Source organism: Macaca nemestrina, chromosome 5 (assembly GCF_043159975.1).
Source record: "Macaca nemestrina isolate mMacNem1 chromosome 5, mMacNem.hap1, whole genome shotgun sequence".
NCBI classification, from domain to species: Eukaryota; Metazoa; Chordata; class Mammalia; order Primates; family Cercopithecidae; genus Macaca; species Macaca nemestrina.
The window spans coordinates 82,131,485-82,155,811 of NC_092129.1; the positions used below are offsets into that span (position 1 = coordinate 82,131,485).

The 24,327-nt window shown below is 36.0% G+C and overlaps 1 pseudogene; it reads left to right on the forward strand.

Annotated features, from left to right (window-relative positions):
- Positions 1-10,645: 10,645 nt before the first annotated feature.
- On the forward strand, positions 10,646-20,607 carry LOC105478803 (R3H domain-containing protein 2-like; annotated as a pseudogene).
- The last annotated feature ends 3,720 nt before the right edge of the window (positions 20,608-24,327 follow it).

A 24,327-nucleotide genomic window follows, 5' to 3' on the forward strand; every position in this document is an offset into this window, starting at 1 on the left:
GAAACTCATTGGTAGCTTGATGGTGCTGGAAAAATTGGCTAGCCATAAGTAGAAAGTTGAAACTGGATCCTTTCCTTACTCCTTATACGAAAATTAATTCAAGATGGATTAGAGACTTAAATGTTAGACCTAATACCATAAAAACCCTAGAGGAAAACCTAGGTAGTACCATTCAGGACATAGGCATGGGCAAAGACTTCATGTCTAAAACACCAAAAGCAACGGCAGCAAAAGCCAAAATTGACAAATGGGGTCTCATTAAACTAAAGAGCTTCTGCACAGCAAAAGAAACTACCATCAGAGTGAACAGGCAACCTACAGAATGGGAGAAAATTTTTGCAATCTACTCATCTGACAAAGGGCTAATATCCAGAACCTACAAAGAACTCAAACAAATTTACAAGAAAAAAACAAACAACTCCATCAAAAAGTGGGCAAAGGATATGAACAGACATTTCTGAAAAGAAGACATTCATACAGCCAACAGACACATGAAAAAATGCTCATCATCACTGGCCATCAGAGAAATGCAAATCAAAACCACAATGAGATACCATCTCACACCAGTTAGAATGGCGATCATTAAAAAGTCAGGAAACAACAGGTGCTGGAGAGGATGTGGAGAAATAGGAACGCTTTTACACTGTTGGTGGGATTGTAAACTAGTTCAACCATTATGGAAAACAGTATGGCGATTCCTCAAGGATCTAGAACTAGATGTACCATATGACCCAGCCATCCCATTACTGGGTACATACCCAAAGGATTATAAATCATGCTGCTATAAAGACACATGCGCACGTATGTTTATTGCGGCACTATTCACAATAGCAAAGACTTGGAATCAACCCAAATGTCCATCAGTGACAGACTGGATTAAGAAAATGTGGCGCATATACACCATGGAATACTATGCAGCCATAAAAAAGGATGAGTTTGTGTCCTTTGTAGGGACATGGATGCAGCTGGAAACCATCATTCTTAGCAAACTATCACAAGAACAGAAAACCAAACACCGCATGTTCTCACTCATAGGTGGGAACTGAACAATAAGATCACTTGGACTCAGGAAGGGGAACATCACACACAGGGGCCTATCATGGGGAGGGGGGAGGGGGGAGGGATTGCATTGGGAGTTATACCTGATGTAAATGACAAGTTGATGGGTGCTGACGAGTTGATGAGTGCAGCACAGCAACATGGCACAAGTACACATATGTAACAAACCTGCACGTTATGCACATGTACCCTAGAACTTAAAGTATAATAATAATAAAGAAAGAACAAAAGAAAGAAAGAAACAAAGAAATAAAGAAAGAAAGAAACTGCATTTAACCTCACTCGTGTAAGAGGGGGCCCAAAACTAGAATTCCTTCCATCAACCCCCAAATTTTAACCCCATTCATGTAATGCATAGACACAAGCAACATTTATCTATTCAAAGCAACTATCAAAAGGAAACAAAAAATTAAAACTTTTTACCTGATGAAAATATATTCTCTAAAATCAAATATGAAAAAAAGGAGAAATCTCTACCCTAATGCTCTGAACTAAATCAAATATATCAAACCCACATTTGGGGATACATTAAAAACAAAAACAAAACAAAAACAAAAGTGGAAAATATCATTAATCTGAAATAAAAAGCCTTAGAATAGAAGTGGACAAAAAAAAAAAAAAAGAAAGAAAATGAGAGTTGTTTGAATTCAAGAAGCACATAGACGACAAGACAAGAAGCTTTTGAGAAACGACTAACTTACAAAATGCTCAAAGTGAATATGGATTGAAACAAATATTTAGTAAGAGGCATTGAAAAAAAGCCAGAAAATAACCAACAGAATGGAAATGGGAGTTAGCCACAAAATGTAAAAGGAACCAGAGAGAAAGTAACTGAAATAGAAGACTAGCAAAAAATAGAGTCCTTGAAAAGGTTAAACAAAGCAATGTAACCAAATTAATATTTAACACTGTAAGAATACTTTCCAGGAAAAAAACACTTGTATCTTTATATTGAAAGGGTCTTATGGCTATCTGGAAAAATTAGAAATTGATCTCAGACTATAAACTCTATTAGTTCCGTCAGTCTCTTTTTCCATCCCCATATACATACCACAAAGTCGCATTTACTGTATTGATATAATATACATGGAAGTCTGGTATTATGAGTACTTCAACTGTGTAGTTTTCCATTGTATTTATTCCATTTATATTTCCATAGAAGTTTTTAAATCAGCCTTTCATTTTCCCTAGTAAATTGTTCTCCTTTCATTAGAATTTCGTTGAACATGTACATTAATTTGGTGAGAACAAATACATTTACAATAATTGTGTCTTCCATGAATATGGTATGTCCTTATAATTTCTCTTAATAGTGTTTTATAGTTTTCAATTACTAGTATTCATTTTAGTTTGTATGTTTTAAAAATAAATATATAGAAGAATTTAAATACATTTCTTTTTAAAATTACTTGGTTGATAGACTGAGTACATATTAATAAATATGGCAGTGTACTAATTTAAAAAATGGTTTTTTTCCTTTATCCCTTTCATCTCTTTATGGTAGTGCACTCATAATTTATTTCTCCCTTGAGTAAAAAATCCAAGAATTCTAAACATTAGCATCAACAGTGTAACTTTTATTTTGCCATTTTTGATGCCAAAACACAAAACTGTTTCAACCGAAATTTTAATATACAATTAATATATATTTTGATGTCTAATACAAAACATGATAAAATATCCAATGTAAAAATGTATTTATCAGCAAATACATACTTTGTTATATAATTAATGTTTCATTGCATCATTTGTACCAAAAATTGTCAAATTTTGTCTTCTTATATGCTCATATTATAAATATTTTAAGAAGTATAATAGTTTAAAAAATTGTATAGTGTAAGGGAAATTTATTGTCTCTCAGTCCTGGAGCCTGCAAGTATGAAATCAAGGTATCAACAGGGTTGGTTTATTCTGAGGGCTGTAAAGGACAATCTGTTCCATGTTTATCTCCTAGCCTCTGAAAGTTTCCTGGCAATCTCTGTGATTATTTGGCTTATAGACACATCACTCCAGTCTCTGCCTTCATGTTCATGTGTCATGCTCTCTGTGTGTCTATTTCCAAGTTCTCCCTCTTTATAAGAACACCATTCATATTTATTCCAGTATAATATTATTTGTTTTGTTTTTCCTTTTTACAGCTTTATTGAGGTATAATTGACAACTAAAAATTGAATATATTTGAGGTTTGCCATGTGATATTTTGATATATGTCTACATTGTGAAATGATTACTGTAGTCGAGATAATTAACATGAACATCACCTCACACAGTTACCTCCTTCTTTTGATGGTAAGAATATTTAAGATTTATGCTCTTAGAAAATTTCAAGAATACAATACATTACTGTTAAGTATAGTTACCATGCTATATATTAAGTCTCCAGAGCTTATTCATCTTATAACTGCAAGTGTATACATTTGACCAAACCCCATTTTATCTCCCCACTTCCCCTTCCTTCTCTTCTCCTGGTAATCACCCTTTTACTATGTTTCTTTGAGTTCAACTTTTTAAGACTTTAGATATGTAAGTGAGATCACGAAGTATTCACTTTTCTCTGTCTGGCTTATTTCACTTAGCATAATATCCTCCAGGATCATCCATGTCTTCACAAATGGTAGTATTTCTTTCTTGTTTATGCTGAGTAATATTCCATTGTATATTCATATCACATTTTCTTTATTTACCTGTTGATTGACACTTAGGTTCATTTCATGTCTTGGCTATTGTGAATAACACTACTAGTTACATCTTTAATGACTAAGGTCACATCCCGAGACGGTTAAGGACTTCAACATGTGAATTTTGAAGGGGACACTATTAAACACATAAAAACAATTACTTTGGTATTGTAAATACTTTAGACATGCAGGTTTTAAATATTTACTCAAATCCCTACTTTATCATAAGATATACAAAAATTAAGAATAAAAACTATAAAATTCCCAGGGAGAAACCAGGAAATTTACACAAGTCAAGTAATGTTAAGAAATACGGTCTTGTATGAAAGTGAAGTATCCTTTTTACTCTTGACTGAAAAGTTTATGGTCCCTCAAGGTAGAATATAAACTTACCTACTTTACTACATATCCTATTTTGTTTTACAATGATCCTGAGTAGGTCTATTTTCCTTATTATACTATAAATTTTGCAAGTTAATTATGTAAAATTTTATTTTCAATTTAATACCAACGTGCTGTAGATAGTGGGAGTTTAATAATTATTTTTTCAAAGAATGAAAAATGGTGATGGTATTGAAAAAGAACTGATTATATACAAATAATTATATGGAAATATACAAGGCAATGCTATCACTGTGTTTTTTAATACAGCATATATTTCATTTGAGTAAACATTCTTTGCATGGTGTCTTTTATTTCAAATGGTTGCACAAAGTTTGTTAAGTGGATATGTCGGAACTGCTGCACCTTCCACTATATTATACTCCAGGGTGAAATGTGGCATCTGCTACACAATGCACAACACAACACCAGAATGATTCTATTACCCAGGAGCAACGTCAAGTCTGACGGAAAGCATAGTGGCTCAGATTTAGGACAGTCAAAAACTATAATTACCCAAACATAAATTTGACCAGAAAGGTAGAATTACGCTATTATTTTGCTAAGAAATCCATTGACTCTTTTGGGACAACAGTAAAATAACCCTTAGGCATTTAAGTAGATTACGATCAAAGTTACATGCCACATAATTACACAGAAAAATATTTTTGAAGCTGTAGATTTTATGAAAATGTTGAAGTTGTGGATTCAATTTTTCAAATATACTGGAATTTTCTCAGTCTCTTAAATTGCAATGAAAGAGAATTGGTAATAAATGCAATATAAATGCAATAAATGCAATAATAATAAATGCAATATTACAAATGCTGCAGATTCCATAGCCGTAATAGGAATCAGCCAAGCATGATCATACTTTTGATTTTTCAAATTTCAAGGTCACGGCTTTTAGTTTTTTAAGTTTATAATTTTGCACTATATACCACAATAGAGAAAGGTTTCAGTATCAAAATACAATATATTTTCCCAGTTTTTACTGCAATTGTTGAACAGGAAGATGTACCTACTTATTTTGTAGATTCCAGTACTTTAGTGTGTTTTCCATATTTCCGTTTAAGGTAGCAGAATGAGCACAGTTTTAAAGTCACCTTGACTTTCCTATAAATGTCATATCAGACATATTCCAGAGCTTACAGGCAGAAGCTCTTTGCTCATTGAGGGAGTTGACAGGTAGATTCTCACCCAGCGATTTAATTAGATTTCCATTCAAAACTTTTAGCAAGCACTTAGGATTTGTCGTCAATAAGCAAAAGTGCATAGAAGCCAATTTGTCTTTTACAAATATCTTTCCTAGTTTGCTTTTTCCTTTCCACGTTGTTTATACAAGTATAGATGTGTTAAATTTTTTATGAATAAATCATTAATTTTTTTTCCTTAAAGAAAAGCCCTTCCTCATTCAAGGATTAAACAAATACATATTTTCATAAGTTAAATGGTATTAAACATATACTGAAGACTTTTAAATATTTAACTATACCATACATAGAATTCTTTTGTTTCCCAAAGATTGTAATCTTCACATATTAATTTTATAAAAGTGAGCTAGTATCACTAAGAAGAATAGTGTAAATCTGGGGATTGGGGGACTATAACAAATTCCTGGGCTGTTGGATTGCAATTCCTTGGTAAGAGAGCAATTGAAAATACATAGCGCTGAACTTCATCATTGATTATCCCAGAGTTTCAGTTAGTATGCCAACATGTTTCCCAAGATTCCACAGAATGAGTGTTAAAAAGAATATTTGTGAGAGTGTTGACTTCTTGGATAATTGACACAAAATCTTAACGGAACTGGATTCCAAAGCTTTTGTGCCTACTGCATTAAGGCCAATTCTTCCACCTCTTTTAAAAGGCCCTCTAAGCACCAGCCCTTATACACCTGCATAACTTCCCTTATACTCTCAGAAACTTCTATTCAAAACAGATCACTAAGTGGTCCCCACACAAACTTTACATTTTTTCTCTTTCATCCTATTGGTCATATTGTTCCTTTGCCTAGTATTATTTCTAACTAGCATGCTAGCTCCTTCGCTAGCCTATCTACCTCTTTCCAACTCCACCTATCAAGAATGAAATCTTGTTCAAGGTGGAGCTCAGAACATTACTTCCTTCACAAATCTTTTCTTGATTCTAGCAACAAAATATGGTCTTTGCCTCCCCTACACAAGTGTTTACAACTGTCTTACACAGCTACATTTTCACCTTAATTATAATTCAGTTTTTTGTGTGTGTGTGTGTGTTGCTTTTCAGCATCTTAAGGATAGAGAAAATATTTGTTTTACACACATTTGGAATTCCAGTTTAAAGTGTTTGGATTAGATTCCATTTACATTAAATTCCAGAAAGCATGAACTAATCTACAGTGATGAAAAATAGATGAGTAGTTGCCTGGGGATGGAGATGGTGGAGAGAGAGGAGGGGTGGGCAGAGAGATTGTTACAAAGGATATGAGGGAAATTTTACAAAGATGAATATATTTACTCTCTTACTTTTGGTGATGGCCTCATGGAAATGTATACATAGCTCAAAACTTAGTATTTAAATACGTGTTATTGTTTGCCAGTTATACTTCAGTAAAACTGTTTACAAACCAGTGTTGGTGCATTAAAGAAAATAGAGTTCTTTGTGAAAGAATATCAGGGCAGTGGGTGGAGACTCTTTCTGGAGATAGCAATGAAGTTTACTCATAACAAATGAGAAGGAACTAAGTTCATGGAATGTCAGAAATAGATTTATCCACATAGAGGGAACAGCTACAAAATAGTAAAGAACTTGGAGTAGTCCTGAAACTAAGAGGAACTAAGAAACTCAGAAGTGAGACAAGGGATGGCATTAGAATGGTGTCAGGGGCACCTCAAGATCAAGAGTTTGATTTTATTTGAAATAAAAAAGGAAATTATTAAAGGCTCTAAAGCAGCACTGTGTGTTTACCTAATCAGATTCATGTACTCAAAAGATTATTCTCTCTACTATTTGAATAATGAATCCATACGTCTGTGTGTTGGGTGAGGATAAGAGTGTGAGACTGGAGATGGGGATTAAAGTAGAAGCTGGAAGATTAAGTATCCTGGCAAAATGAAAGTGATGAAAGTGGATTGGGTGTGATAAAAGTGCAGATGGAAAAGTGTGAACGGGATACATTTTAAAGATATCAGTCATGACACTTGTGAATGGTTTTAGTAAGTTTGATACCAAACAAAAAAGAATTAAGCATTATGATTAAGTTTATGTCTCTAAGGAAGTAGTGAAAGGTTGCTGAGATGGAAAAGACTACGGGAAGAACTGGTTCAGAGTTCTGATTTGAATGTTATATTTCAAATGGTTGTGAAATGCTCAGGTGGAGATATTGAAACATCTGGGAATTTGAAAGAAGGCCTAGGTTAAAGATAAATCATAGTTAGATTACAACACACACACACACACACACACACACACACACACACACACACGACACTGTTTGAAGTTTAAATAGTTTGAAGAATTCTCCCCATTTATCTTACTGAGACTATATGCCAGATAAGTGCAGACCCATTGAGCTGGTTCCAGTGGTTCTTCAACAGTGTCAGTCTCTACTGACCTCTCATAGTGGCAAGTTTCTCATCTTGCTAGACTTTACCGTAATGAGTCAGCTTGTCTTTGTTATAACATAGATCTGAAATACAAGCCAGTTATTTTACTTAGTTATCAAAGAAATAGCAACCTCTGTCAGTCCCAGAGGAATAAAAGGTGGTAGGTTGTTCTCTCAGAAGGTGACTTTTCAAAAGATTCTCAAAGTAATTCTGATCAGCAATAATTTGAATCTTACTCTTTGACTTTCAAAAAAAACTAAAAATCATGTAAATGGATTTTTACTGTATTGATGGTATTTAAGGCCAGGAGAATGAATAGGATCACCTGGGAGAGAGAGAAGAGAATCCTTCAACTGAGGAAGTCATAGGAAAGTCCAGCATTCAGAAATCTGGCACAGGGAGAGGGCTTAGCAACAATGACTGATTGGAAGTATACGAAGGGGTAGGAGAAAAATTAAGAATGTATAGTGTCAAAAAACCTAGGAGGAGGGATTTCTGAGAGTCGATCAACTATATTAAATGTTGCTGAAGGCTGAGTAAGATGCAATATAGGTTATATATCCAGTTCCCAGCACACATCCTGGAACTCAGGAGGCATTCAGTGTTTTGTTGCTTGACTGCTATAACATCTCATCATATACTCCCTTAGAATATATGATGAACCGTTGTTTATTATTGTAGGAATTCTTATATTGTCTGCCCAGTAAAAAAGAAGATCATATAGATATCTACAAAAGACTCTATCTGAAACTACTGTGGGGAAAAGCACATAGGCTTGGGAAATTTGATTGCAGCATGAATACCAGTCCAAAATAATGCAATCGCTATAATGAATTGCTGAATTTTTATTAGGTTTTGACTATTCCCTTTACTCTGAGATTTAGAAAGAGCTTTGAAGATACACACTTGGAAAAGCAGGGCTGGAATTGAGGCAGAAGGGAACTTTTCAGTTCTCCAATCAGTTAGATGAGTGGTGAGGACTGACCTATTTGTTACCTAAATTTAGGGTGACTGCAAGGACAAGGCGGGTATTCCTCTATGCTCTAGAAATGTTATTTCAAAAAAATTGACATTCCTGTCACTAAGATCTATTCGTAGAAATATTTCATTTTAAATAGTCTGGTAGGATTTTAATGTGTTTTAGTTATATTGGAAAAGGAAAAGCAACAAAAATCTAGCTTTAGTTATTAAAAACAAAACAAAACAAAAAGATACACACACAAAGTAACAGAAAACAAAGCCCAAACTCCCCTCTCGTGGCTAGGATAATTTATCTTTCTATAAGGTAATTCCTTAAGGGCATCTTCCTTGAGATTTTTTTCTCTTGATTTATGACTTCTTTTCTATTAAACCTTTTTCAAGCAGGGCCAATCTGACTGTTGAATGATTGACAGAGTTTAAACCTCTGCTAAGATATCAAGCTCAAAAGGTTCTAAAACTGTGATAGATCACAGAACGAAGTTGTTACAAAGGAATTTAAAAATATAAGCCAATAAGCCATAGCTAAGTAAAATGTAGGTTCTATCCAGTTATAATTTTCTGGGTTCAAGGCAACATTTCTTCTTTCTAACTTCAGAAACCTGGGTTTTAGTCTTCTAATATAAAAGACTGTATTCCTAATTTGTATGAAAATGGAACACATTGAATATTTAATGATATGCTTCATATAGATTGAAAACTAGATTTTAATTTTGTATATACTTAATTATATTTTAACTTAATGAAGTTATTCACTATTTTGATTAAGCATTTCCTACATTATGTATAGAGAAAGTGGCTGGCATACAAGTGCGGGGATTAATTTTGGAAATGGCAATGTTAGATTAGTGAGGCAACTATTTAGTCATTCAACTACATTTATTCAAACTACATCAAACTGTTTAGTCAAAACTACGTTTCCAATGATTTCAATCTAATAATTAAATTATTAATAAGTATTACAAAAGAAAATATATGAACAATGCTGATATTGAAGAATACATTAATATGTATTATACATGTCACGTACACATAAATATTTACTAAGGATAAATACATGGGCTCAATGTGGAAAATTTGTAGTTTTAAAAATAACACTTAATACATAGATAATGCAATTCTATGAAATACATTCTTTTATGTCATTTTTATGGAATGTGTATTATAAATCATTCAAAAAAGAGTTCACTTTTCGTTATTCTTTAGAGATGTTGAATTACCAAGAAAATTTGAAAATTCAAAAATAGCTTTTGGAATTCTAACTATAAGTGTTCCTGACAAGTACACACAAGCCTCTTTATCTATACCATATCAACGTTAAATCATTTAAATAGGAGTTTAAGTAAGTGAAGGAATATCTAAAATTATTTAAAACATTGAAAGGTTTTGGAATGAGTTAGTTTTTGTTCACTATTTTACTTGGGCATGTCATAAAGACATTAAAAAATGTACATGGAGAAAAAGCTTTTCCCAGTATAAGGTCAACATCTAGTTTTAGGAGAAGGTGGCAGAAATTCAGTAAGTAGGAAAGACGGTATCAATGCAGATATAATTGTCATAACTCACAAGGATTTAGGGGTAAAACATCTTGGATCTTCACCCATAGACCCAGGGGACAGTAGAAATGTTTTAAGCTCAGTTTATACCACTAAGTTTAGTTGGTGGTCCCCAAGGACAGTGACTAGAAAGCCAAATCAAAATGTCTAAGGAGACCTAGTATACTTAGGCCCATTTAGGCTGTTGGATTAAGCAAAGGGGATAGTGTGTGGGCAGCAGAATGCCCTGGGCAATTGTTTTATTCTGATACTAAGTTTGGTTTATGCAGAGGTTGATATCTGGATTGAAGTGAAACACCAAGCAGTGGTTAGAGGCGCAACTCTAAGGTTAACTCCTAAGGATATGGGATTGAAAAGGTTTGGAGTTATTTTCCTGGTCCCAATCAAAGTAGGTGGGGTTAGGGAAATGGGACAAGAGTACAATTTTATTAAGCTAGTACAGGTAAAAAGACGGGAGTAGATGAGATATCACTCATTTTACAGGTGTGTTCAGCTTGATTAGACCTACTCAGGACAGGAGGTAGCAAAGGAATTCCAGATTCTGGCTGCTGATGATTTGGGATCTCAAATATGCTAGACTGGGTTAAAATAGTTTATACTTTGAACATCTGTTTTAGCAGTCAGCTAAAAGTGGGGAATGCAAGGACCATTTAACTATTAAGTACATCACATGTATGGATTGCAAAGGGATCTAAATCCACAAGAAGGAATGAAATGGCTCTGCTTTCAAAGGATACAAATGTGAAATTTTAGTGAACAGTGATTCATGTTCTAATTAGCAGACCCAAATCTTCTTTGAAAGAGTTGGTATAATGTTTCCCAGTTTAGAATAGGCAAGATTGAGGAAAGTTATAGTCACTATCTCCTTGCTCTGTGGATTTACAACTAGTTACCACACAAAGTAGAGAAATGGCAGTCCAGTGACTCAGGGTCAAGTTCTCTGACTCAATGGTCAGAATTATTCTCCATTGGGTTTCCACTTAGGTCCTTCATTTTGCAAGGGAGGAAACTGAGGCTGCTTCTGAGTCATGCAGTAAATCAGAAATGCCATCAAGGTTATATTCCTGTCCAGTAGACTTTCCGCTGCATGATATTTTTAGAATTAATTACTATATACACGTTTTTTCCACCTCACATGCATACCATCATCAAGATTACTTCTTCTGTTTCAGGGATGTTCAGATAATGGTTCACTCTTTATTTTTAAAAAGGTTCCCTGCTTGAAGATTTTACTGTGGGTTGGACAATTTATAATATGTGAGAAAGCAATGTGAAGTTAGGAAAATAAATTTCAGGCATTGATCGACAATCCCTGTTAAAAGTATTTTTTCCAGTATTTTGTGGTGTCTAATAGCACACCATAATCACATCTAACAGTCTGCTTTAAAAGTTTCACTAAAGACTACTTCGTAGCAAGTTACACTAATGGCAAATCTTGTTAGAACAAGTAATAAGAAGGCATCGTAGGAGTTGATAATCCTTTTTATAGTTGATAAAGTTCCTAGGCACACACCCTTGCTTTCATATACTTACAACTTCCTAAGAAATTAGTCTTTGAATGAATATCCTTTGTTTTTCCTTAACCAGAGGATTGTTTTTTCTGAAAGTTAAAAGAAACAATTTAAAGTATCTAACCCTGGTGTGAAACCATCCTATGCGGCTATTCTCTGGGGCAGTGGTCATTCACCTTCGTCTGCCTTATCTCCCATCTAAATGCATGCTACCAGTTCATGGAACATTCAAAGGACATGTACAAGATCCCCCTGAGCACTAGAACAATTTTTTTGGTTGTGAACTAAAGGCTGACAGATTATCACTTCAACATGAATAATGATGAAATTGGGCACCAGTTATCTTTAAGAATGGTCAGTTTACATCTTGGCTAACACAGTGAAACCTCGTCTCTACTAAAAATACGAAAAATTAGCCTGGCGTGGTGGCGGGCGCCTGTAGTCCCAGCTACTAGGAAGGCTGAGGCAGAGAATTGCTTGAACCCGGGAGACGGAGTTTGCGGTGAACCCAAGACCGCGCCAGTGCACGCCAGCCTGGGCGACAGAGCAAGACTCCGTCTCAAAACAAAATAAAGGTCAGTTTAGAGAATGGTACAAGGGATGAATTTAACGTTATCGAAACAAGGATAATGAATTATAAAGGCAACTCAATTAATGCAACACTGGCAATATTAAAAATGTCTGCACAGCCAACTGTATCCCTGGGAGCTTTGAAATAGTATTATCCATGGTCTTAGAATTGCAGTGCAGTTCAGAACTTGTGCAGATTAGTAGACAGCCCTTTTAGGCTGTGGAGGAAGATGTGGAGTCAGAAGATGAAGAGGAGGAGGATATGAAACTCTTAAGTATATCTGAAAAGTGATCTGCCCCTGGAAGTGGTAGCAAGTTACCACAGAGAAAAGTACAACATACTGCTGATGAAGAAGAAGATGATGACAACAATTTTGATGATGAGGAAACTGAAGAAAACTCCAGTGAAGAAATCTATATAAGATATTCCAGCCAAAAATGCACAAAAATCAAACCAGAATGAAAAAGACATAAAATCATTAAAACCAAGATCAAAAGGTCAAGAATCCTTCCAAAAAAAAAAAAAAAAAAAAAAAAAAGAGGAAAACACTCTTACAACACCAAAAAGACCTAGTCCTATAGAAGACCTTAAAGCAAAAATGTTAGCAATAATAGAAAAAGGTAGTTCTCTTCCCAAAATGAAAACCATGTTCATAAATTGTATAAAGAATTGCTTCTGTATGACTGATTAGGAGGCTATTCAAGATCTCTGAATAAGGAAATCTCTTTAAGAAAATAGTTTAAACTTTGTTAAAATTTTCCATCTTATTTTATTTTTGTAACAGTTGATATTTGGCTTTCCTTTTTATAATACAGAGTGGGAACTTTCCCTGCCATGTTTGACAAATGTTGCCCATGTTCCATTGCCAAAAATATAGTGTCTAAAATGCCTATTTAGTTGTTAAGGATGGAACTCTATCCTTTTCTTGATTTTAAGTATGAATGAAATTAGGGAAGACATAGTAGAAGCAGTGGTCACACATGGAAATGATGGGAAAACGAAAATATACACATGAAATAAACTCTGTATTATTTTTTAAAACAAAATATTTGAATGGCAAGGAAAATTATTTATGACCATAAAATATATTTCAATATGTTTTAATATCCAAACTCAAGATGTTTATTAAAATCTATATTTCAATTTGGGAAGCAAAAAGGATGAGAATGAGATTTTAAAGCACACTCAGGATGAATAAAAAACACTGCAAAACAGACACACACGGAAACCAAAGGTTAGTGGCCGTTACTAGAGATAGTTACCATAAAACATTTTTTTTTTAATCAAAATTGCTGGATTTTCCTTTTCCTTACTCTTTACCTACAGTCACCATTTTCAATGTTTTTGAAAGTTCTTCAAGGACTTTAAGGACCCCTTTAAGGACTCAGAAAGTAAAAATACCATTTTTATTTGATATTTTAATTTTAGAACAATTATTTCAAATTAAAAACAATATGTGCATGTAAGAAATTCAAATGGAATAAAATGGGCATACAGTGCTAAGTTTTTCTAAACTATTCTTCAGAGGCAAAAGTCATTAAGAGTTTTTTGTTTAATCTTCCAGGAATTATGGCAACATAAGGCTTTATATATAAAAAGTTCTTTGAATAAAACAAGTGTAGATCATAATTCTGATACAAATATATGTAATTTATATATACACATGTGCGTGGCTATTGTATATACATCTACATATATGGACATATCAACTCTTTAAAAAATGTTTTATTGTTTTATTTGAAACCATTTGTAAAAGTTATATCTCCTAAGGAAATTAACCCCATCTATAATTTTGAATTACATTGATTTATTCAAAATTTTCCTAGGATGATGTGGCGAAGATCTGCTGTTTTTTCCTAATATCTATTTTGTCTTCTCTAAACTAACTGCACCCTGATAACTTAGGTGGATTAAAAGACAACCAGAGTAAAGACTTCATTTCCCAGCTTACAAAATGTTTATGTATGGCCTTGTCACTAAGCTCCAACCCCTGCCATATTAAAATAATTGATGCTTAATGACTCCTGTGTCATTTCCTTAATGATTAGCAGCACAGATAGGGTAGACAGCAATTTTTGAGGTCATGTTGGGGGTGCAGCATGGTAGGCAGAAGTCTGGGGATGATGGAGTAGTAAGATAGAAGGATCTCGACACTGCGAAGCCACCAGACCGAGGCTACACTGCTATGCCTGGACTGTTGCCTGGTCTGCCCCTCATTAGGCAGAAACAAACCTGCATATAGTTTACAACATTCTGTTATTATTGATCATAATTTACCATTAAGATATTTTTTAAAAAGGAAGCCAGATATAAAAACTTATTTTAACTCTTTAAGGGCTTTAAACAAGGTAAATGGAAAATTGTGCATTTCTTCCTCTTTCTATTTACAATCTGTGATCAGCATTTTATTCCCCTTAGAGAGGCTCTATAAAAGATGCTGGGAGCGTTTACAAAATACTATAGCTGAACAGTCTTATTAAAAGTCCTCTCAGGATAGTTTGTTTTCCCTGGGTGATCGTTTTACGGTAGATATTAAAACTCAAAGCTAAAACTCCACAATGACCCTCCTCAGTGTGGGGCTTGGGATCAAGGCCTATGTACAACCATGAAAAAGCTTTATACTTTAATTTCAGCTTTTAAAAAAATCTCCCAAGGTATTGGATTTCACTAAATGATATATTTCTTTTCTTTTTTCTCTACTTATTGTAAATATCCACATTTGTTTAAGTTAGTCTGTAGATCTACATTAGAAGAGATACTATTAATCAAAAAAATGCCTAAGAAGTAATAAGCATGTGAATTTATTCCCAGTCTTACAGGCTAGTGAAGGATTTTGAATTATATTAGATGACACAAATAATGTTTTAGGTTGAGAAATTGCAAAACTAACTCATTCTCAAAGTACATGTCAGTTTGGATGAATGTTTTTCATTATAACAGTCTAAGTATTTTTTGTGTGTATTATTATTTGTTGCCAGTGTCCAAAAATTAGCATTTCATAAAATGTGAATATTTCTATTTGCATTATTGCTAGGAAGAGATTTGTCCACAAGCTTTTATGATGCAAGTGGATTTAACCTAAATCCAAAATTTAATTACAAATAAGGTTGTGTTGACTCATCCTTATGCATTTCAATTAGATGGGAAACACACCAGCTGGGAGCTCTCCACTTATAGATTAAGAAACATTAATTTCAAGAGATCCCAGCATATATAAAAAGGATCCAAATCATCATAGCCTCTCAATACTTTTATTTTTATATACCTATTTGGCATAATACGTATTTTTCCATGTTGTCTAATTGTCAAGTTTAGTGGCAGAAATAAAAGTACTAAAATGTATTGGCTTAGAGCATCCCCAAGCAAGTTCATGTCATCAACTTATCATTTCAAAAGCCTTATAATTCATAATTCTTGACTTTTGCTACATTCAAAGAAGGATTTTTTTTATTATCTTGTGCTTTGTTTGTGTGTGTTAGTTATCAATACAAAAAAAGTTTATTTAAAAGGCCTCAGATGATTATTTTGATCCTTGGAACTTTCAAGACATTATCCTTCTGCACTTTTGGAACAAATTAGACATTCTGTGAGAGATGCAAATACAACTTCCAAAGCTACATTTAATTGCATAATTTGTAATAGAAGCTGGGTATGGGCACTGCCTGCAGAGTGATAAACAATCCAGAATAATCTAATCAGCATGATCATTGAATTTTTATTAGTCTTTGGTTAGTTATCCATTAATATGTAAAGGAACCCATCTTTGTGCCTTTATCTTTCACTACTGCACCTTTTTAAAGTTACTACAGAGAAATTTAGAGAAAACCAGAAAATGAATACCTCTAATTTACTTTAAAACCTAGCTCTACATATATCTTCTCTTGAAAATTTAACTCTGCATTGAACAGTCCCCAGATTTTGCTAATATGTTGCACTTGCCGTGCATAGAGTGTGGGTTAACCTTAGCATGTACCTGGTATTATTCAATTTTTATATTTGTCAATCACAAAATCTTAGAGAAAATGAAAATGAGCAACACTTTCTCTTCCTTTTTCCATCTTTCATATCATCTGGAGATGTCAGAACATCTTAGTCCTAATTCTTTTGTTAATAGCTGAGGGCCAAATCACCTCACTTCTTTAGCTCTCAATTTTCTCATCTGTAATATATAACGCAGTATGACAAGAAATTTTTCTAAGGCCCATTAGTACCTACAAGGCTCTTAAATTAAGGGACAGGAAGAAAATTAGGATCCCTACAAACTTAGTGGCTTAAACAGCACAACTCTTTGTTCTATATTTTTTCATGTCAGAACTATAAAATGTTTCTCAGGGCTAAAATCAAGGTGTTGGTGAGACTGTGTGATATCTTGGCCCATGGCCCCTTCCACCATTTGCAAAGCCAGGATTATAACATCTTTAAATCTTCTCTCTCTCTCTGGTTCTCTCTGACACATTAAAAAGACCCTTGTGATTACATTACTCTCACCTGTGTAATCCAGGATGATTTTTTTACATCTGCAAAATTCCCATTGCTATATAAAGTAATATATTTGCAGTTTCCAGGGATTAGGATGAGACCTCTTTGGGGAACTATCATTCTGACTCCACTCCAACGAACTCTGAATATCTTGCGTGTCTTTGCTTTATAAAATGGCCGTCACTAATTCAATATCTTGGCATTTTTTTCTCATTTAATATTGACTGGTTTCCCCAATTTCCCGGTTTCTTTCTCTTCCTCAGAATTAGCACAAGTGAACAGGTGAGAGAAAATAAAAGTGACAACCTTAAGAAAGTTCCTAAAATTTAGGAAATGTACAGTTTTCATTCATGGACTGTAGTCTACATTTCTTGACTATCTAAGTTAGATGGTAGGTGATATTAGATGCCACTCCTCAGAGGTGGTCCTAAAAGTACCTCTTAGAGCTCCGAGCTCAATGGAGACTTGGGGAGAGCAGCACTGCATTTCAGTCCTTCAATGGCATTCTTACCCACATTTGTAGAATGAGGGGAGAGTATCTAGGCAATAGCTTCTTAGTTCTCCTTTAATGAAGACCACATTCTCTTTTCTGGCACAAGAATCCTTTCATTGGTTCAAATGTCAGAGATAAAATCATTTTTCTTCTTCTATGGTTGCCTTCACTTGCTGGTGCTAAAAGTAGTTACTACAAGACTAGTTTACCTCTTCAGTATACTTTGTCTGTTTTATTTCCTTTTTCTCTTTTAAAAATTATAAATGTATAAGCTGTACTTAAATTCAATGTCATATTTTTAACTCAAATAGCACCAATGATTTGATTATCTTGAGCACTAAGTGTCTGATGCTCTAATCTGAGTTTCTTTCTCAAACATAGCAACTATCATCAATTGGTGAATACCTTTCAGACTGTTTTTCTATGTATTTGCATATGTATTTAATTATATATATGTGCATGTAGGTATGTATCAATGTATACTTCTCTTTTGTGGAGTTTTAAAATGAGTGATATCATATCATATGCTATATATATAATCCCAAAACATTTTTGTACTTAGTAAAATATCTTGGTAGTCTTTCAATGTCTTCATCTATTGATTTGCTGTATTATTTTTTATAGATGCATAGTATTCTTTAGTATAGATGTACTATTATCATTTGCCTGTAGGATCAACAAATGGTTAGCAGGATTAATCCTGTTGTAATCACTGGAGAAATTGGCATCTTTTTATGTCTCTAGGGTGGAATATTCTGATCAAAGAAATGACATATAAAAAAGTCAAGATGTATCCCATACTATGGATTTAAAAGATTGAATTAATTTTTAACTACTCAGCTGTCCATGTGAATATATTCCTTACATTTTAACAATGCTTGCCCATTTCATAGATGAAGCTGTCAAACATAATGACTGTCTCCCCCACAAGACTGCAGAGCTCTGTAAGACAAGGGCCGTGTGTACTGTGCCCATCACTGTATTGTCTATATCTAGCTCAGCACCTGGCATGTAACAGTCCTTTAATATGTTTCTTTGAATGAATGAAGAAAACCCTAAATGAAATGACATTATACAGAAGTTTTCATTAATCCTTACTCTAAAATTTATACAGTTTTAATATGGGACCTTAGAACATTCCTACATGTTTTAAAATCTGAAATTAATTATAAATAAAAGTGGTGCTTTAGGAAGGAGGAGTAAGTCAATAGAAGAGAAAGGGGACAAATATCCAAGGGTCTGAGAGAGAATATGTGACCCCCAAGAGACTGGCCAGAAAGGATATATAAATGACATCGGGGGAATTGCAGAAGGTTCAGCTGCACCTCAAGCAGCTGCCGGAACAGCACAGACAGTGAACTCAAATCCCTTGGAGCCACGGCCTTGGAGCAGCATGAACGCTGATGGCTCTGTCCAGAACACGCAGCCCTCCGTAACCAAAGCCAGCAGCTTCAGCAGAATCTCTATCTTCACCCAAGGTGACTGCATTGGCAGCAGTAAAGGTGGCAATACAGGAAGGATCTCCAGGCCAGGTGTGACACTACATGCCCCAGAAGTGTGCAACCAAGTCACCTCATCCCAGTCTATCCTGAACCTTCTTCCTTGAGCAGCAGCAGCAGCAGCAGCAACAGCAAACTTTGTGCTCTCCCACCCACACCTCAGCAATAGCCACCCTTGAATAATAACATGATCTCACAGGCAGATGACCTCAGCAACTCCTTTGGACAAATGAGCCCTAGGTGCCAAGGTTCTACTAAAGCAACAGACTCATCGGCACCTCTATTCCAGCTGCCACTCATCTCCCAGCACCATCAGCAGGCTAACTTCATCATGGCATCCATGGGTCAGCCCCTCCCCACCTCTAACTGTTCCACCTCTAGCCAAGCATCAGCTACTCAGCAAGTGCTGCTACCCTGGGGCTACATGCAGCCTTCTCAACAGATCCAGGTTTCTTACTAATACCCCTGGACAATATCCTAATTCCAACCAGCAATATTAACATTTCTGTCACCTGGTGGCCTGCAGATCCCGATGTGGTCAAAAACTTGCTCAGCCATCCCAGCAGCCCGGTTTATAGCCGATGATGCCTAACTGGCAGCAGGTGGCTTACCAAGGAATGATAGGGGTTCCAGCAGCCACAGAACCAGGGCCTGCTCTGCAGTCAGAGAAGCAGTGTGGGGGGCTAGATGCAAGGCCTGGTGGTTCAGTACCCTCCACTGCCTTCTTACCAAGTCTCAGTGGGTAGTCACTCACAAAATGTGGTCCAGCGGCCTTTCTAGCAACTCATGCTGGCCCCTGTGAGCCAGTCTGGGTAAGGAGGCCCCCCAAAAGGGGGCATACCAGTGTACTACAGCATGATCCCACTGGCTCAGCAGAACCATACAAGCCCTACTGTTGGGTTTCTGCAGCCCCCTGGGTCTCAGCAGTACCAGATGCTTCAGTTTCCCTCTCCCTGCAGTCTACCACAGATGCCGCAGCAGTAGTCAGGAGTGTCACCTTCTGGACCAGCTGTGGTGATCATGCAGCTGAATTTCACTAATGGACCCTGAACCTACTCAGAACCCATCCAGGGTCCAGTGGAGTCACTGTAAATACTACAACATGGACCACGAGGACCAGAAGCCTGGAGACCTGTACAATCCTGATATCAGCCCCCAGGCCAACACACAAATGAGCAGCAGCCCTGACACATCTCCTACCCAGGCTTTACCACCCTCTCCTGTCACCAGCTTCAGTGGTGGCTGTCTGCACAGGACTCAGTCCCTTGTTTGTCTTCAGATGGTTCCCCTGGCCTGGGGGTCCAGCACAGGGTGATGGGTGTTACTCCCTCTTAGGCCAGCCTTTAGAGTACAATCTGTCCATCTGCCCTCCCTTGCTCCATGGCCAGTCAACTTACACAGTGCACCAGGGACAGAGTGGACATGGAAACCAGGGCAACAGACAAGCACTCAAATCTGCCTCCTCTGACATGGAGACAGCAGATGTTGTCTTGGGGCAGGTGCTGGAGGTGACAGATCTCCCTGAGGGCATCACCTGTACTGAGGCAGACAAACTCTTTAAGCAGCTTGCTATGTCCAATGCCAAGACTCAGCTCAGGGGCTCCCTGGCAAGGGTGGAGGCGACAATGGTGGGACTGCTGAGAATGGCCACTGCCTGGACCTTGCTGCCTTGTACACCATCATGGCTGTGTTCCCCAACCCGCTGGCTGCTCAAATGCCTCCCTTCATCTCAACAACTCCCTGAATAGCATTAATCTTTGAATGGCCAAAAGGAACTATGACCTGAGGATCCTGGAGCGAACCAGATCCCAATAAATGGAGAAGAGGAAGGGAGCAACCCAGAAGAGATGGGGGCAGGGTAGAGGGTGTTGAAGGATCCTGGTAGACTATGGATGGAGACAGGAAGTAAGGAGACTGATGCTAAACTGGAGCCTAAGACAGTAGTGATGAAGACGGAAACAGATGGACATCCACACTGGCATTGGATTCCTTCAGGCTCCCCTTCTTTGGGTCCCCTTTTTTACCCTGGTTGGCCCCTCTGCTTCCCTCTTCTTCCCATCCACTTATATCATTTTAATTTATTTTCTCTTCTATTTTATTTTTTGTTGCTGTTGTTCAGGAATAAGTATTCTCCAATATTTTTTTAAAGATCTCATCTCAAGCTCCCTTTCCTTTTTTTTTTTTTTTTTAAATGGAGTCTCATTGTCACACATCCTGGAGTGTAGTGGCCTGATCTGGGCTCACTGTGACCTTCGCCTCCCGGGCTCAGGTGATCCTCCTGCCTTAGCCTCCTGAGTAGCTGAGACCACAGGTGCATGCCACCATTCCTGGCTACTTTTTTGTATTTTTGGTGGAGATGGGGTTTCACAATATTGCTCAGGCTGGACTCAAACTCTTGACCTCAGGTGATCCACCCGCCTCGGCCTCCCAAAGTGCTGGGATTACAGGCATGAGCCACCGCCCCTGGCCCTTTTTTTGTCTTTATGAATGTATTTATATGGACAGAAATATGAACAGAATTATGATAAACAAAATTGATTTCCACATTCTCTCACTTCCCCGTCGTGTCTTCCCAAACCCCACAGAGATAACACTTGGAACTCCCCTCACCTCCAAGAACACTTGTATATTGTTTGTTTAATGTTTGTACCACAGTAACAGACACAGTGTTTATTTGCAGAAATAGATGTTTGCTGGGTATATTCACTGTAAATTTAATTTAATTTTTTTTTTAATTTGGGGGTTATTTGGGGCGAAGTTGATTTTGTTTGTAAATATGAAAAAAAATTGTCACTGGAAAAAAAAAAATGCAACAACCCAGCATTCCATTAGAAGAACACTCAGTAATCTTCTGCCCATTACAAATTCTTTTCACAATTTTTCCTTAAGCCATATTTTTATTTGCATTAATTTCAGATTTTAAAAAATGTAGAAATATTCTAATTTCCTAAATTAAAATTGTATAAATTTCAGAGTGAACATTGATGAAATGAAAGCTTCTGTACAAATGTCATTTTATTTAGGGTTTTCTTCATTTATTCAACCAAACAAATTGAAGGACTGTTAAATGCCAGGTGCTGATCTAGATATAGACAATACATTGACAGGCATGGTGCATGTGCCCTGGCCTCACCGAGCTCTATAGGCTTGTGGAGGAGACTGTCATTAATGAAACTGTCATAGGTGCTAGCAAAGCACAGCATGCCACGGGGTAAGGTTGATGGAAGATGAGGTGTCAGGGAAAACTTCTCTGAGGCAATATCCTGTGAGCTTGGCCCTAAAGGAACAGTGAAATAGATGAAGAGTGTAGTGAGAGAGGGTGAAGAGAGAAAGAAGTTCATGAAGAAGGGCTATCTCATGCAAAGGTTCTGTGGATGAAGGGAATATAGTTGTACTGGAGAGCTAGGCACAGTGCCTTGAGGTGGAATCAGAGAAAAAGACAGGGCTAAAGCCTACAGCGCTGTGGTTATGGCCATAGCAGACATTTGAGGAGGAGAATAACATGGTTAGAGTTGCATTTTGAGAAGATCACCCTGCCTATGTTATGGAGACATGGCCCAGAAATGATGCTGAGAGACCAGTTGAGACCATTATATAGTTGTTAAGGACATCAGTATGACCAACCTCAGGGTTACATATAAGTGACCATAAAAATATGGCTCAACGAGGGAGTCAAGGTGTTTTGAAGATATCTTTAAGAAACAAGTGGTTAGTTTTGCTCAATTTTGTTTGATATAAAGTTGTAATTTAATTCATGAATAGTAACAGCTCTGACATTTTGCCAAAAGGGAACTTTACAAAACTGTGCACCACACTGAATAAATGGAAACCTTTGGATCTGGCTGACTCTACTAGTTAGTAATGCTGTTCAGAAATTAATATATGATGTGTGGCACATTTTTTGGAATGACCGTTTACTCAGAATTTTTAAACAGTATTTTATTATGGAATGTATTATATTTTTACTCGGAGGAAGATTAAGATAGTTTGGTGATACATATAATTCTTTTGAATTTCAAATAACACATTTGGTTTATTTTTTCCTTCTTAAATTAGAACACATCTTCCTGGAAGAACTGGGTGGGCTTATGTTGTAAAATTGCTTCTGTTTCAACTAATTCTGTCCCAATTAGGAGTCAATACTTTATATAAGGATGAAAATATTTGAAAAAATACCTTATACTTTTATGAAAAAATTGTATATATTTCTTATTTTTAAACCTAAATTTTCTACTGTTACTGCCATTATATTATGTATTTTAGTCACCATACATAAGTCATAGCCATTAAGGGATTATTCATCTTAAAGCTATAGCTCCAAATATTATCTATACTGTGTGTATTTTTTATGCTTTGTACAATAGTTGTATTTTGAGAGTAAAAGTTTTAGGCATAAGAAAATCCTAAAACCATCTGCAGTAAACCAATCAATATGTGGTTTCCGAAAAAAAATGCTAAGGGGCAAGACACCTCAGATCATTCTTATGTAATAGATTGGCAATGTACAAGAAAATTCTGTTCCTCACTTCTTTGATTTTATCCCTTATTGTCAGTAGATTCAGAGACATGAGTTTGTATTTCCTTAGCTTCCTTCTGCTGCTTTCTATCCCTTTATTCATCCAGTCTTATGTAAGAATACTTTTTCTTCTGTGATTCTTCTCATGTAGCTGAGCTCTGACCTTGTATTAGGCCAGAGGCATCAATATTGTGATAAGATTCTTGCCAAACTTTTGCCCATGAGAAAAGTCTTGGGGAGAATGAGGAAGTTAGCTAAGAATTATGATTTTCATATTGTGAATAATCACGCACACCAAAAAAAAAAAAAAAAACCCAAACCAAAATATCCCAGATGACTAACAGCTATATTGGGTTGAATGATGATGTAACCTACTTAATTTGCATGTAATTTTCATCTAATCAAATGTAGAAATGTGTCTATTTTTTCTTCACTTCTTTGATTTTATCCCTATTGTCAATAGATTCAGAGGGACGAGTTTGCATTCGCTTAGCTTCCTTCTGCTGCTTTCTACCCCTTTATTCAGCCAGTCTTACGTAAGAATACTTTTTCGTCCCTGTGGTTTTTCTCATGTAGCTGCACTAATGTATGAATTTTTAAATCAAGCATCCTCTCAACTATTCAGACTTTCTTATGTATAGATTTGTTCCTTTTCCTTCATTCAAAGTCCTGCCATAATCTTAAAGGATTTCAATCCATTTAATAATTTAGTCTTTATATTTTTGGCTCTACTTAATCCAAGGACCTCTGTCTTTCCTGTTCTTTGTGCCCCATTGTGGATTGAATCTTCATTAGCAGCTTCTGTAACATTAACTCCAGATCATAGTTCACTTTTTTGTAACCACCTATGTTTTCAGATTTCATGAATTCTCATTCCACTGTACATATCATTCAGGCTGAAAGACGATGCTCATGTTAAATCATCTCAAGCTCCCTCAATTTTCTTCCAGATAACCAGCAGCAGCTACCCTTCTCAATGCTTCCCCATCACACCCTCTTTTCCTCATTTTTCTTCTCTT